The 13,897-nt window shown below is 36.7% G+C and overlaps 1 non-coding gene across 1 annotated transcript; it reads right to left on the bottom strand.

Annotated features, from left to right (window-relative positions):
• Positions 1 to 13,046: 13,046 nt before the first annotated feature.
• On the bottom strand, positions 13,047 to 13,189 carry LOC142444215 (small nucleolar RNA SNORA48). The gene has a single exon (XR_012783867.1). It is a non-coding gene; the product is annotated as a small nucleolar RNA SNORA48 (small nucleolar RNA).
• Positions 13,190 to 13,897: the final 708 nt, after the last annotated feature.

Below are 13,897 nucleotides of genomic sequence, written 5' to 3'. Positions count from 1 at the left end.
CAAGCTTTTTTTGGGGGTGGTGAAGTAATGAAGGTGTCTTCTACTGGCTCTATTAATGTTTTCTTTCAGGGTCATAGGAATGGCACCGTGCCTCATCACACGTAATGGCCTGGGGAAAAAAAGTCTATCTCACAGAGCTGTTCTTTCAGTCAACACACTTTTTCCTGATCAGGCAGAACCTGAGCACAAATTTTGCAGCAACCCATCTCACTCCCAAATCTTTGGTTAAAATTTGATGACCTGAGCTCCTGATTGCCCGGATGACTTCCCCTCTCTGCAATTGTCCCTCATCATTCTTTGAGCTCAAGTGCGTGAAGTTTGCCAACAGTTTCACCCATTCAGGAATCTGACAGATGTACAGATCGACGTTTGTCATTAATCAATATTTCAACTTTTTTGAAAAGGGAAAACCACTAGTATACTTGAGTTTTTCCCATAGTGCTGCCCTTGTAAGCTGTGTTCAACATCACAACAGTTTCCGTGCCAATTTTCCTGAGCAGGAAACAAAATTTCATAGCCACACGCTGTTCTCTTAAATTGGCCATCACAAAAAGAGGTTCAAGTGAAACTCCTTTTAAGGAAGAAATCACTGTGACCAGAGAGGGCCTTCCCAGTAACCGCACTTAGTGCACTAAGTAGGTGTGAGTTGCTCAAAGGTCGGAGTCCTTTGGAATGTGCTAGGGGAAAGGTGAGTGCCTACCTCTTAGAAGGCAAGAGCAGTGGCGCTGGATGACCTGAGGTGGTCTAACTGGGTGCTGTCTGAGGGAGGGAGCCCTGCTTGGGTGGGGTGCTCTGGTCAGCCAGCACTTCTGCCCTGACATCATTTGTTTATGGGAGCCCTCCAAACCCAGGACAAGGGGTGTTTGTTTGCCAGTTGGGGAACCACTTGCCAGCCAAGGAATAAGGAAGTAATCTAGAGGCTACATGTATGTAGTACACCCCTACTGGAAAATGAAGAGACCTCTTAAGTCCTCCTTGACATCAGCTGCCAAGTTTGGTGGGAGGAAGGCTAGGTGTTTCCCCTTTCTTCTTACTGTCTCCTGCTGCCATCATCTCTGAACTTCAGGGCTCAGATTATTTCTCTATTGAGCTGCCCTCTGTGATTGCTCTTGCCCTCTTTTCTTTTACCTGATGTCTTCCTTCTGGCTCATGGAGAGGGCTCACACTCCATGGGATCAGTTGGGCATCTTGAGCCAGAACCCACTTTGCTTATTTGTTTTGTTTTTATCAGCCTATCTATTCCCAATTCTTCATTCCCCACTCCCTCATGATTACATCATCATTCCAAGTGAAATCATGAAGTTAATGAACTCATGGAACTTCATAATATATTTTAATTTCTGGGACTATGAGTCATATTCTACCATTGTTCAGTAGTAGTCATTTCAAACTACTAATTAAATAATAATACATTTTGGCAATTTTGAGCCTTTGAAGCTTGTTTGGATGAGCAGCTATGAATGTATTTATGACTCAGACTCTGGACACTAAGCTCAAATATTTCAGCACATAATAAAGATTAGGAGCCCTAGTGTGTAGTGGGCTATGTGTTGGGCTTCTAATAACAAAGCCAGCATTTCAAAATCCCCAGCCACTCTGGGAGAAAGAGGAAGCTTTCATATCCCATAAAGACTTAGAGTCTCAGAAACCCACAGAGGCAGTTTGATACTACTGTTGCTATGAATACAAATCAGGAGTGTCTGATGGTAAAGAGTTTGGAGGGATTTTTGTTTTGTTTTTAATGAACATTTGCTCCCCGCCCTCGGTATAATAGATATTAATGTGAAGGTTGTACTTTCATACTCTCACAAACAGTCAAGGAGGGCAGACCTAGTGGCTTTCATTCAAAGGAGCCTTAAAACCCTATTGGGCAGTTCTACTCTGAACACATGGCTTACCATGGGTTGGAGTTAACTGTACACCAACTAACAGCAATAGTAATGGTACTAGAAAAACTTTGTTGAGTGATCCCTCTATCTTACATTATCTTTTCTCCTTCTCTGTGACATTGAAACTCCATAGAACACTCCAAGTTCCGCTATGAGTATTCCTAGTGTAGCCATGATACAATGCAGATTCATATAGCTTACTAATGTACTTAAGTGACAGACTCTGGTTTGTGCCATGTTTAATAATCCTCTACTGGTTGCTGATATTTTTGCACATTATACAAATAGAAAGACTCAGCTGCCTTGGATTTGAACTATATCATAATTAATGTCTATACAGCTGACCTCCTTGGAAAATATAAATAGTATCTCCCTCTGAGAAAAAGGACAGGCATTCTTGTATCTTGTTGAACAAGATTCAGTAATTACAAGAACAGAGCTCTTCTTCTGTAATAAAATCCATCATCTGCACAGTTTTTACCTAGTACCTTTTGCATCATCTTTTGTAATTATGACTCAAGGAACTGGCAAAAGAAAATGTACAAATTTGGACTGAGCTATTTCCATGAGTGATGTCTTTTCCTTCACTTCCTAGGGATTTAATGACTTCTGACAGAATCAAAGAGACCTTTAGTAAGTCGATTTGTTGGCTTTTTGGTAGTTTCAAAATATCAGACATTTTACATTTTACAAGATGCTTCCCTGGGGAAGTTCTCTGTCTATATGACAGTTATGAGTCAGAAATGCAGCGTCAACGTGATATTTACTATGTAATTGAGCAATTCTCTCTGTTCACACTCTACAGAAACTCTTGCATATATTTTTTATGATATTTACATAGAGTTGTACAGAACACATCTGTTTGTAATAACTCCAACCTGGAAAATCCAAATGTCCATCAAGAGTTAAATAGAGAAGGAAGCTGTAGATATAATAACATCATATCAATATTCTCTTCTTTAATTTTAGTAATAGTGCATTTTCCATAGAGAAGGTTATAGAGCTACCTAATTCCTTATAACTGCTGAGTAGAATTCCAGAATAAGAGTGTCACATTCTTTTTTAAAAAATCATTTTATTGGTGGTTCATACAATTCTTATCACAATCCATCCATCCATCCATTGTGTCAGGCACGTATGTACATTTGTTGCCATCATCATTCTCAAAATGTTTGCTTTCCACTTGAGCCCTTAATATTGGCTGCTCATTTCGCCCTCCCTCCCCATTCCTTCCTACCTCATGAACCCTTCATAATTCATAAATTATTATTTTGTCATGTTACACTGTCCGACGTCTCCCTCCACCCTCTTCGCTGCTGTCCATCCCCCAGAGAGGAGGCTATACGTAGACTCTTGTAATCAGTTGCCCCTTTCTACCCCACATTCCCTCCACCCTCCAGGCATCACCACTCTCACCACTAGTCCTTAAGGAGTCATCTGTCCTGGATTCCCTGTGTTTCCAGTTGCTATCTGTACCGATGTACATCCTCTGATCTATCCAGATTTGTAAGGTAGAATTGGGACCATGATAGTGGGGGAGGAAGCATTTAAGAATTAGAGGAAAGTTATATGTTGCATCGTTGCTACCCTGCACCCTGAGTGGCTCATCTCTTCCCCACAACCCTTCAGTAAGGGGGTGTCCAGTTGGTTACCAATGGGCCTTGAGTCTCCACTCTGCACTCACCCACATTTACAGTGATATGATTTTTTGTTCCTTGATGCTTGATACCTGATCCCTTTGACAGCTTGTGGTCACACAGGCTGGTGTGTTTCGTCCATGTGGGCTTTGTTGCTTCTGAACTAGATGGCCACTTGTTTATCATCAAGCCTTTAAGACCCCAGACACTGTATCTTTTGATAGCCGGACACCATCAACTTTCTTCAGCACATTTGCTTATGCACATGTTTGTCTTCAATGCTTGTATCAGGAAGGTGGGCACGCACTGATATTATTTTTAGTTCTCTGATGTTTGATAACTAGTCCCTTCTACACCCTGTGTTCAGATAGGCTGGTGTGCTTCTTCCATGTGGGCTTTGATGCTTCTCAGCCAGATGGCCACTTGTTTACCTTCAAGCCTTTAAGATCCCAAACGCTATATCTTTTGATAGCCAGGCACCATTACCTTTCTTCACTACATTTGCTTATGTACACCTTTTTTTCAGCTATCATGTCGGGAAGGTGTGCATCCTGGAATTCCAATTTAATAGAACAACTTGTTCTGCATTGAGTAAGTGCTTGAGTGGAGGCCCGATGTCCATCTGCTGCCTTAATACTAAACCTATAAATATATGCACATATATTTCCCCACACTGTTATATATATTTACATATGTACATTCTAGTCTTTAGATCTTTATAAATACCCTTTGTCACCTGGCTTTTTTTCTATTTCCTTTTCCTTTCCTCTTATTCCACTATCATGCTTATTCTTATATATAAATTATTTTGCACTTGTGGAATTTCTTTACATAATAGTAAATATTTTAGGTGAAAGGGCTTTATAAAAATAGTATATTTTAAGTAATATGTAAAAGACAATACAAGTTTTACCCCTTCCAGTTTTGTACACAAATGCCCATTTTATACACTTTTGCCAAAGATAAATATGAATAACTTATTTTTTCCAGTTTAATGAAAATAACATTATTAAGTAAATTAGATGTAGTTTCCATGTTAACTGACCACTTTTGTTTTTACATCTGTGAATGAGTTAGTCTTATTTTTCCCTCTGTTTTTATTTACCTTTTAAATATTAATTTGTAGGAACACTTTTAATAAATAAAGGTTCTTTTTTTTAACTTAAGAATAAAGGAAACATTTTGTTCCAGTCTATAAGATACTTTTTCATTGTAATACATGGTGATTTTGTTTATTTAAGATAAGGAAGGTATGATTTAAGCAAAATATTCATGTTTTTCTTGGATACTACACAATGAAATCTTCAAACTATACTAACTCTCCATGGTTATTCTTACCAAAAATTGAGTATAATGTACCATAAATAGCATTATTACTCTTTGCAATGTACAATGCACATCTCTCTGAATTATATTTTTCATAAATTACTACTTGAACATCGTTGCCTTTTGTTCAAGAATTTAACAAAGGCACAATTGATGATCAAATTAACCACACTATTTCTCATACAGGCACACTAATCTCATTTAGTTGGCTTTCAACCTCTTTTATCTTATTTGGGTCCACAACCAATGATTATGGGAGCAAAAATCAAGAAATCAAAGCATGCATTGCATTAGGTAAGTCTGTGTGGTAGTTATATAATCTGGTGTCAATTTTTGACAGGAAAGGATGAAGAGTGAAGGGTGGAGTCTAGTCTGTCAATCAGATCATAGCCAATGAGGGTTTTGTGTGGGCATGACCTTTTCCTGAGAATTCTGGGAAATCCTGTTTTCCATCTTGGATGTAGGAGAGATTCTTTCTCTGTGTTCACTCCCTGAGAGACGCGCTACTGACAAGACCTGTAGCATTATGCTCACAAACCCCATGCCCTGGGAACTGGAGAAGCCACATGGAGACTCCTGCCAGAGCTGAGATGCTTACATCACTGCTGGATCCAAAGAATTTATACCCACTGGCCTATGATCGTCCTGTATTTGGCATCATTGCATGTGTTTTGTGGGTGTTAAGATGACTTTATATGTTGATATTGGACATATGGGCTAATATTGGACTCATGGACTGGACTGGGTATGGGATATTGTTCAATATTCAACTGCTCTTGTATATACAGCTCTTTCTTATACACACATGAGTGTCTGTGAATTGTTTCTTTGGTCCACGCCGACTAATACAATCCATTTTAAAAGACCTCTTTAAAATACAGAAGAGCGAGGGTCTCAATTTGATGACTAAGGGCGCCTCATTCAAGCCATGGTATTTTCAATCACTTCACAAGGGTATCAAAATTGAGCAATGTATAAGGAAACTGAAGAAGAATGAACACATTTGAAATATTAAGTTTTTGAAGAACATTGAAAATACCATTTTAAAAGAACAAACAATTCTCTCTGGCAAGAAATACAGCCACAATGCTCCTTAGAATTGGGGACGGTGGGATTTTATCTCATATACTTTGAACTTGTCATCAGGGGAGATATGCCCCTGCAAAAGGACATCCTGCTTAGTAGAATAGAAGGGCAGCAAAGGAAGATGCTCAGTGAGATGGAAAAATATGCTCAGGGAGATGGCAAAATAAAGTAGTTGTAACAATGGGTTCAAACGCAATAATTCTTAGAATTGTGCAGGACAGGGCAGGTTTTCATTCTGATATATATAGTATCACTCTTTGCTGGAATCAACTCAAAGGCATTGAAAAAAAAACACTTTACATAATCCATTGCACTGATTCAATTTCAACTACAAGGGACCCTTTATATGGTGTCCAAGGCCATAAACCTCATTGGAGCATAGTCTCAACTTTCTCCCTCAGAATCATATTATTAGCCTCGTCTCTATTATTTGTAACTGCTTGGCTTTATTATACCATTTTTTCATCTCATCTTTTCTACTAAGCTTCAATTTCTCAAGAAATTGTCTTTCAGTTGTAACAGTCCAAAATTATGTTATCTCCTTATGAGTCATATATATGCATAGTTCAGTAACTTTCCAATTTTGCAACAAATATATTTTTTTTTCTCCAAGTATACTATCCATATTTTCTAACTCTTTTTTAAATTTTGGAAATACTACATGTATCATATCTTTCCATATTTCAATCATGTCTATTGGAATTGTACAATTATTACCACAGTTTCCAAGCAAACTTTTTCTACATGAACTCCTTGTCATCTCCGCTTTACACCACCACCACCACCACCACCCCCACCACTGTACCTCCTACCCCTACCCCTGCACCCCTTATTCTACTTGCTCTCCTCATAGGTTCATCAATCCTGGGCTTCACATACTGAAACATGGAAAGGCAGATAACTCAACTTCAAGAGAGTAACCTCCATTAACACAACACCTCTGAGATACACTATAATATGAGCAAACAAAACCAAACCAGAACAATACAAAGAAAAATGCAGAACATTTTGGAACCCAGATCAGGTTCAGCCTGCATCATATGGAGGAGGATCTACTGACAAAGGTTTAACTGTTCAGGTCAGATTTATGCCTTGGATCCTCTATCCTCCTCTTTCCCAAACACTCTCTTTAGTGACCAGCTTTATCTCATCCCTCAATTTTAGATAGGGGGAGTTCTCTAGGAGCTTAATTCCCATGTTGTTCTTCTAATGGCTCTTGGGCTCCCGATGTCATCCATCACCTTCTGCAGACCGGGTTCTCAGAATTTAGCCTCTAATACTGATCCCTCCTGTGACTTCAAATTATATGGATTCCAATCCTTCCGTGAGTGATCATGGTGTCTTTTTTCCATGTAGACTTAGTTGAAGTCTTTTTAGATGGCAGCTTTTTTGGAGAAAAGACTTTAAGACCCCAGATGCTATTTTATCTGATAGCTGGGCACCATCTACATTCTTCAACACATTTTGCTATTGCATTGTATCTTTTGTGTTCCCTTCCTGAAGGTCAGTATTGGGCAGGGCCAGGATGTAAGAACTAATTGTTCTTAACTTGGTACTAGGATTTTCCTCTGAGAAGTGTTAGCTTACAATGTACTTAATTTCACAATTTATACCTAAATATCAGAATATAAGTATGCATGTAAGACCTAGTTCAAATTTTCTTAGTGAGATTTTATTTATACATTTTGGTCTATTTGATGTATAACACAAAATCAAAACCATGATTTCTCCCTACAAAGTCTCCTTTAACTTGATCAATAAATTCATTTGACATCTTGTTTGACCAGTTATCAGATCACAGTATAAATTTATTCTTACCCACCCTCTGTAAATCATAGGCACTTCATAGCATATAAAGTATAAATTGTTGCCACAGTGTAACTTTATATTATAAAATGTTAATAAATAACATTTTAACAGTTTAGTCAAATATGAAATCTGTTTCAATATAGTATCATAAGCTCTCAAATGTCCGTTTTTTAAGTGGGTGACACTGCATAAGATTTTAATGTCATGCAAACAAGGGGCATGCTTTCATCCATTCAGAAACACCAGATTTCTTAAATGAGAAACGAACTCTTGGTGACAGCCATCACCTGAAGGGAACAGTCTTTGACTCTTCTCTCTTGAAAGGTGATTAAGAGGGTGACACCGAATACTGGCTCTATGAACATCTGGAATTCCACAGAGAGTGAGCCAGGTCTGATCATATTTCAGTTCTAAAGGTGGAAAAGAGATATTACAGGTCCTACCACACATATATTACTTCTGACACTTAGTTGTACAGTAATGTTGCACAATTTTGACCACATATACACACCAAGTCTATCATAACATGAAGCCAACATGACATGTATATATACATTTCTTTTCTTGACCAAGAAACATAGCACTTTCTTATTTCTATCCAGTTACCATTCAAATTACTCTAGAAATGTTAAAATAAAGGTAGCAAATGTATGCCTTTCTACCACAGAAATATAAATGTATATACACAGTAATAGGAATGCATACACATTATGTTGCATGTTTATATTCATACATACTTATATATATTTTCATGTCAACATTCATAGCCTCCCTTGTGGAATTAAAACTAACACAAATGAATATTTACAACATAAGTTAAAAATGTGAAAATGTGTATCACAAAATGAGTACTGCTTCCATTAATTAGAAAATATATTTGTTTATATAATAGCTCTATAAGATGTTATGTTCAAAGTTTATGCTTGCTTTCCAAGTTTTGAAAAAATTAAGATTCTACCATTTGGATAAAGTCATCTCCTTCCTTTTGAGAATATTAATTATGGTAATAAATAAATAAATGTGGTCCACTTGTGATAATTGTATACCAAATGAAAATTGAAATGAAATAAAATAAATTAAAATAAACCCAAGGAAAAAGAAATCGTCTCTTGGTTGAGGGAAGAACCCTGCATGTGCTGGGTGGCGGAAGCGTCGCTAATGTTATTACCGCTTTCATTTCTGACATGCGTTTCAAGACCTGGACACAGAGTTTACATTTGGTTATTTATTAGTTTAGGGTTTCTAAATCCTCAAAAATGACAACAAACCAATTTTCATTGAGTCGATTGTGACTCACAGGAAAGAAGAGAACTGCTTCATAAGATTGCCAACTAAGACTGTAATCTTTATGCAATACAGACTGGCATATTCTTCTTCAATGGGAAGACTGGAAGATTTGAACCCATGATGTATAGGTTAGCAGTCAAGCACTCAAACACTGCTCCACAGGGCTCTTTCCTTTGAACCATAGGGTATCCAACATTGGTTGTTATACTTCTATATGGGCTAGGCTTAGGATTTGGAAGATCTCATAGGAATTTGTTCCCCTAAAATTCTGTGCAAATTACAAAACCTCATCTGCCTAAACTTAGTGAAAGAAACTCAATTTCAACACATTCTTCCAACATTCTAAAGCTGAATCTGCTTCTGAGTGAATGTTAAAATTGTAATTCCATGAATTTCTGAGAGATTTGCTCCCTCTACAAAACTGATTGTCTTTGAGTCCTCTACATTTTCGGTGTCGGGGGTTTCTCTCTTCTCTCTCTCTCTCTCTCACAAATATAGAGTCAACCTATTTTATGTTAGTTTTAGCCTATTGCATTAATTTAGTAAACAAGGAAGAGAATGAAATCTGTGAGCTTTGGGAAGGAAAAAAGTAGGATCAAGGTGGATTTTGGAACTGTAGAAATAACTAAAGGCTTTTACCCTGAGTGAAATAGCAGGGTTCTGATCAAAGGAGGCACATAATATGTGCCGGTTATATAATATGCTACCCGTTAAAATATTTATTTTATTGGTCTGTCAAGAGTTAATTAATTATGGTGGAGCAATAACAGACCTGAGAGATTGATTGAGGTTATAACAGTGATACTTTAAAAGGAGCGATGGTGACAGGAACCCGTGTGGTAGAAGTAAAGATAATGTATGTGGTTGGGTTCTGCTTAGATTTTGAAGGGAAATGGTTGTTGTTTTTTTTTAATGTATGGACGTGTGATGAAAATGAAAGAACACTCAGTGGTAATGTTAAGTTTATGTGTTTTTCTGAGTAATAAAAAATGGTAGAGTTGCTAATGGGAATGAAAAAGTACTGAATTTTGGAGTAAGGTCAGCCAGGACTTCAGTTTAGGTCCTGTTGAATGTGAGACAAATTAGACATCAAATGAATGCATTTTTTCCTGTATAGCTTCTGACATATTGATGCTTGAACAATTCAGTGTGCTGTTTGTTTTCTGTGAATTCTAAAACAGACACTGGGAGAGATTTATTCTTAATAAAACTCTTATTCAGGTTTGAGTCTACAGGATTTGTTTGGGGTTTTAAAGCATCTAGTAGGATGATATGAAACAAAATGTATATTAATTGTTGAATGGAAAACAGATCTGCTCTTTGTACTTTCATCTAATTCACAATAAAAAGTTAAAAATCATACACAATACAACAGAACAATATCAATGGAGCTTTACAGATAATAATAAGTGAAACTTCCTCTTTATGAAAGGCTAGAAGATTTTATAACATGAGTGAATACACATGGTAATATTCAAGAAGAAAGATAGATATTTTCTCAGAAAAATTTAATACAACTGTTGTTAAGGGGAGATGGGAGAGAAAATTTGTATGGAGACTTTTCAACTTATAAAGAAGTATAAAGAAAATATTGATGATCTGTAATTTGATTCTCTTAATCCTCTTTATATCCATGTAGCTCATAGCAAATCTTCAGGTACTTCTATATCTATTCCTGTAGTCTGAAGACTACTGACAAGAATGCTTATAAAATTTAGCTCTATTTTCTCTTCCAAACACACTGAATAAGGACTTCCAGAGGTAAGATCTGAGAACTACTTTTAAAATAGTGCCTCATGTAATACTTATAGTAACATTAGAGAAAGTCAATTTCATAAATGCAAATTCACTGATAATATTAAGTGGAGTAAAACAAAAGACCACAATTTGAATACCCCTCTGGCTTTAGGTAGTGTGTAATAATTTCCCACTATGGTTCAGTCCTTTTGATGCTGACTTTTTCATTTTGAATTATTAAATTTATTGAGAACTAACATGATGAATGTTTACAGACTCGTTTAGTGTGACCCTACCTCAAGCATACACCATTAAAAAGAGAAAATCTAATATATGTGAGATATGCTAGGAAATGTGATTTCATTAGTATAATGCCATCTTTTGGAAACTCAACCATCCATAGGGACTGACGCAGCATAGTAATTATATCTACAGAGAACTATGACATAGGCACTCTAATCAGGACCTCAACATTAGCAGAAAATAATGCCAGTTATGTACATTGTAATTAGTTCACATTTGACATATATCTATATATATATTGTTATTATTTATCATATAGTACAAGACTTCTATTTTTAATTATATTGTTTTAATTGAAGGTCTATTTCAACTTAAAATATTTTACTACACAAAGATTTCTAGAACAAGAATGAGTTATGAACATTTTCATTATTAAATATATGACAGTAAAACTTAATCCATTTAATCAGCTTTAATAAACCACAGGTTACTTTTTAATATATTTTCTTATTTTCAGTATATATAAGTTAAGTTAAAATATTAATTAATGATCAGTCTCATAGTTTGAGAAACAGCTTGGGGCCCATACCTGACCTCAAGATCCCCTATGGCCTCCATTCTCGTTCTTTATGTAGTCGGACACTGGCCATTCCTCCCATGGTACTCTAATTCTATGCTGAGTTCAGTGATTCATTTCAATGGCCCCACAGAACTCACAGATAACATGGTCACCACATGCCAGGTTCGGAAAACTTTGAAGATACAGTCATTGTCTAGAGTAACTCCTCTCCTCAGCTAGCAGTCAAGTTCTCTCAGTCCTCAGCTCCTCAACAACTTGCTCCTTTGACCTCTGCTTCCCAAGCCAAGTGGCCAGTCCACTGCTCTGCATCAGAGTCTCACAGAGTGGGTCCTTCTATGTTTCTTCCAGTGCTTTTCTTGCCTTAGACTTTGGTTTCTGGTCTCAAACTCCACCATTTCAGACAGAGATATTGAATGTGCTGTATTTGATATTTATCTTCCAGTGATCTTGGGATTTCTCTCATTTCCTGCTGAGATGTTGCATTCTTATAGCCAATTGGGTGGTTACTAAAACTTGCCAATTCCATCTCTTACTATTACACATATCCTCTTTGCATAATGTCACCTGAATTTTTGTGGGACTTACAGAGTTGCAGATAGAAGAATCATATGTATATATATATACATATATAATTTAATATTTTATTGATTCTTAACCTAATGTCATTAATACAATGTATGAGAGATTATTGGGAAGTATGATTACAGAGAACTACATCCCCTCACCCCATCTCCAACTACTGCCTTCAGTGCAACTTGAGTTGCTGTCTTCAATATCATTGCTTCTCAATCATGGGTACCTACAGAAAAGGTTGAATGTTGACTAAATGTTTTCGGTACAGTGATGTGTCCCCTGGGTCAGTTAGTTCACTTCTATAGATTCCTTTAATGCTGCAAATGGATGCCTGATTGTTTTTCCTTTAGTTCTTCCTGCTTGAGAAATGTCAAACCTGTTCTTTCCTTTGGTTTCTAACCCCAGGTGTTTGCAAGTTTTATTATAAGATGCTATTCTCTTGGGATCCTCTTTGAAATAGACTGTTCAGTTCTTTCACTCATCATGACTTTATCTACTTTAATATCTTCATTATTCACTTTATCTAATTTATTATCTTTATCTAATTTATTTACTTTATGTTCTGTATGCCCAAGAACGACTTTCAGAGGCTCTTCTGAAATCATTTTGAAATTTTTTCCTCCTTGTATAATATTGTTAATATTACCACACAACTTGTCTGAATTTGGACCATTAGTTTTCAAGGTGTTAAATATATTCCTAAGAAATGCCTAAATGTAGGTGGGATATACATAATGTCATGCTTTATTTCTCACAGACTCAGTTTAATTTTCTTCTATTTCAGTTTCAGCTTACATATATATGAGCAATTAATATGCTATTCTTAACTTTGACCCTGGACTTCATCTGATTGATGATATTGAGTTTCTTTTTTTTTCAAAATGTGCCCTAGGCATGAAAGAGCTCTGGCCACAATCCAGGCATCAAGCTAGGATGAACAAAGGACTTCAAGTTGGTCTGTCCCTGACTGATATAAGAGCACCACCACCAATCAGTTGTCTCTTTGCTCATAGCCAGAGGGGATATTGAGTTTCTCAAGAGGTTTTTTCCCCCCACAGGTATAATTTGATTGCTGTGAATATCATATGAACTATTGCAGCATCACGGATTAAATTCAGATTCATAAAGATCCCATAGAACTGAGCAGAACTATTCGGTAGGGTTTTTAAAACTAAATCTTTTTTTTTTAATTGGGAGCTAATACATATCTCATGTCATTACATAGTTCAATCACATCAAGCAGTGTTGTAAAATTGCTACCACAATCAATTTCCAAACATTCTTCTCCTTTCTTGACTCCTTGATATTAGCTCCCTATCACTGCACCTCCCACAACCACCACTGTATCTCCCAGCCCTTGAAACCCTTATTCGACTTGTTGTCCCTATAGGTTCAACAACTCTGGAGTTCATATACTGAAAAACAGAAAAACATATAACACAGATTCAAGAGGGTGACCCTCAATGACATAGCACATCTGAGATAATGCCAATATGAATAAACAAAAACCAAAAATAGAAAATGTTGAAAACCAGATCATGTCTAATGTGCATCAAAGGGGAGATCAACTGACAAAAGTTTTAACTGTTCAAGTCAGTTTTATGTCTTTGATCTTCTGTATTCTTGTCTCCAAGGCACTCTGTTTAGTAACCACTTTTCTCCCATCCCTCATTTGTGGATCTATGTAGCACCCATTGTCATTCATAGCCTTCTGCAAAATGAATTCTCAC

This window comes from Tenrec ecaudatus, chromosome 3, assembly GCF_050624435.1.
Source record: "Tenrec ecaudatus isolate mTenEca1 chromosome 3, mTenEca1.hap1, whole genome shotgun sequence".
In the NCBI taxonomy this organism is placed as follows: domain Eukaryota; kingdom Metazoa; phylum Chordata; class Mammalia; order Afrosoricida; family Tenrecidae; genus Tenrec; species Tenrec ecaudatus.
Note: the sequence above shows the minus strand (reverse complement) of the source record. Positions and strands in the feature narration are given on the sequence as shown.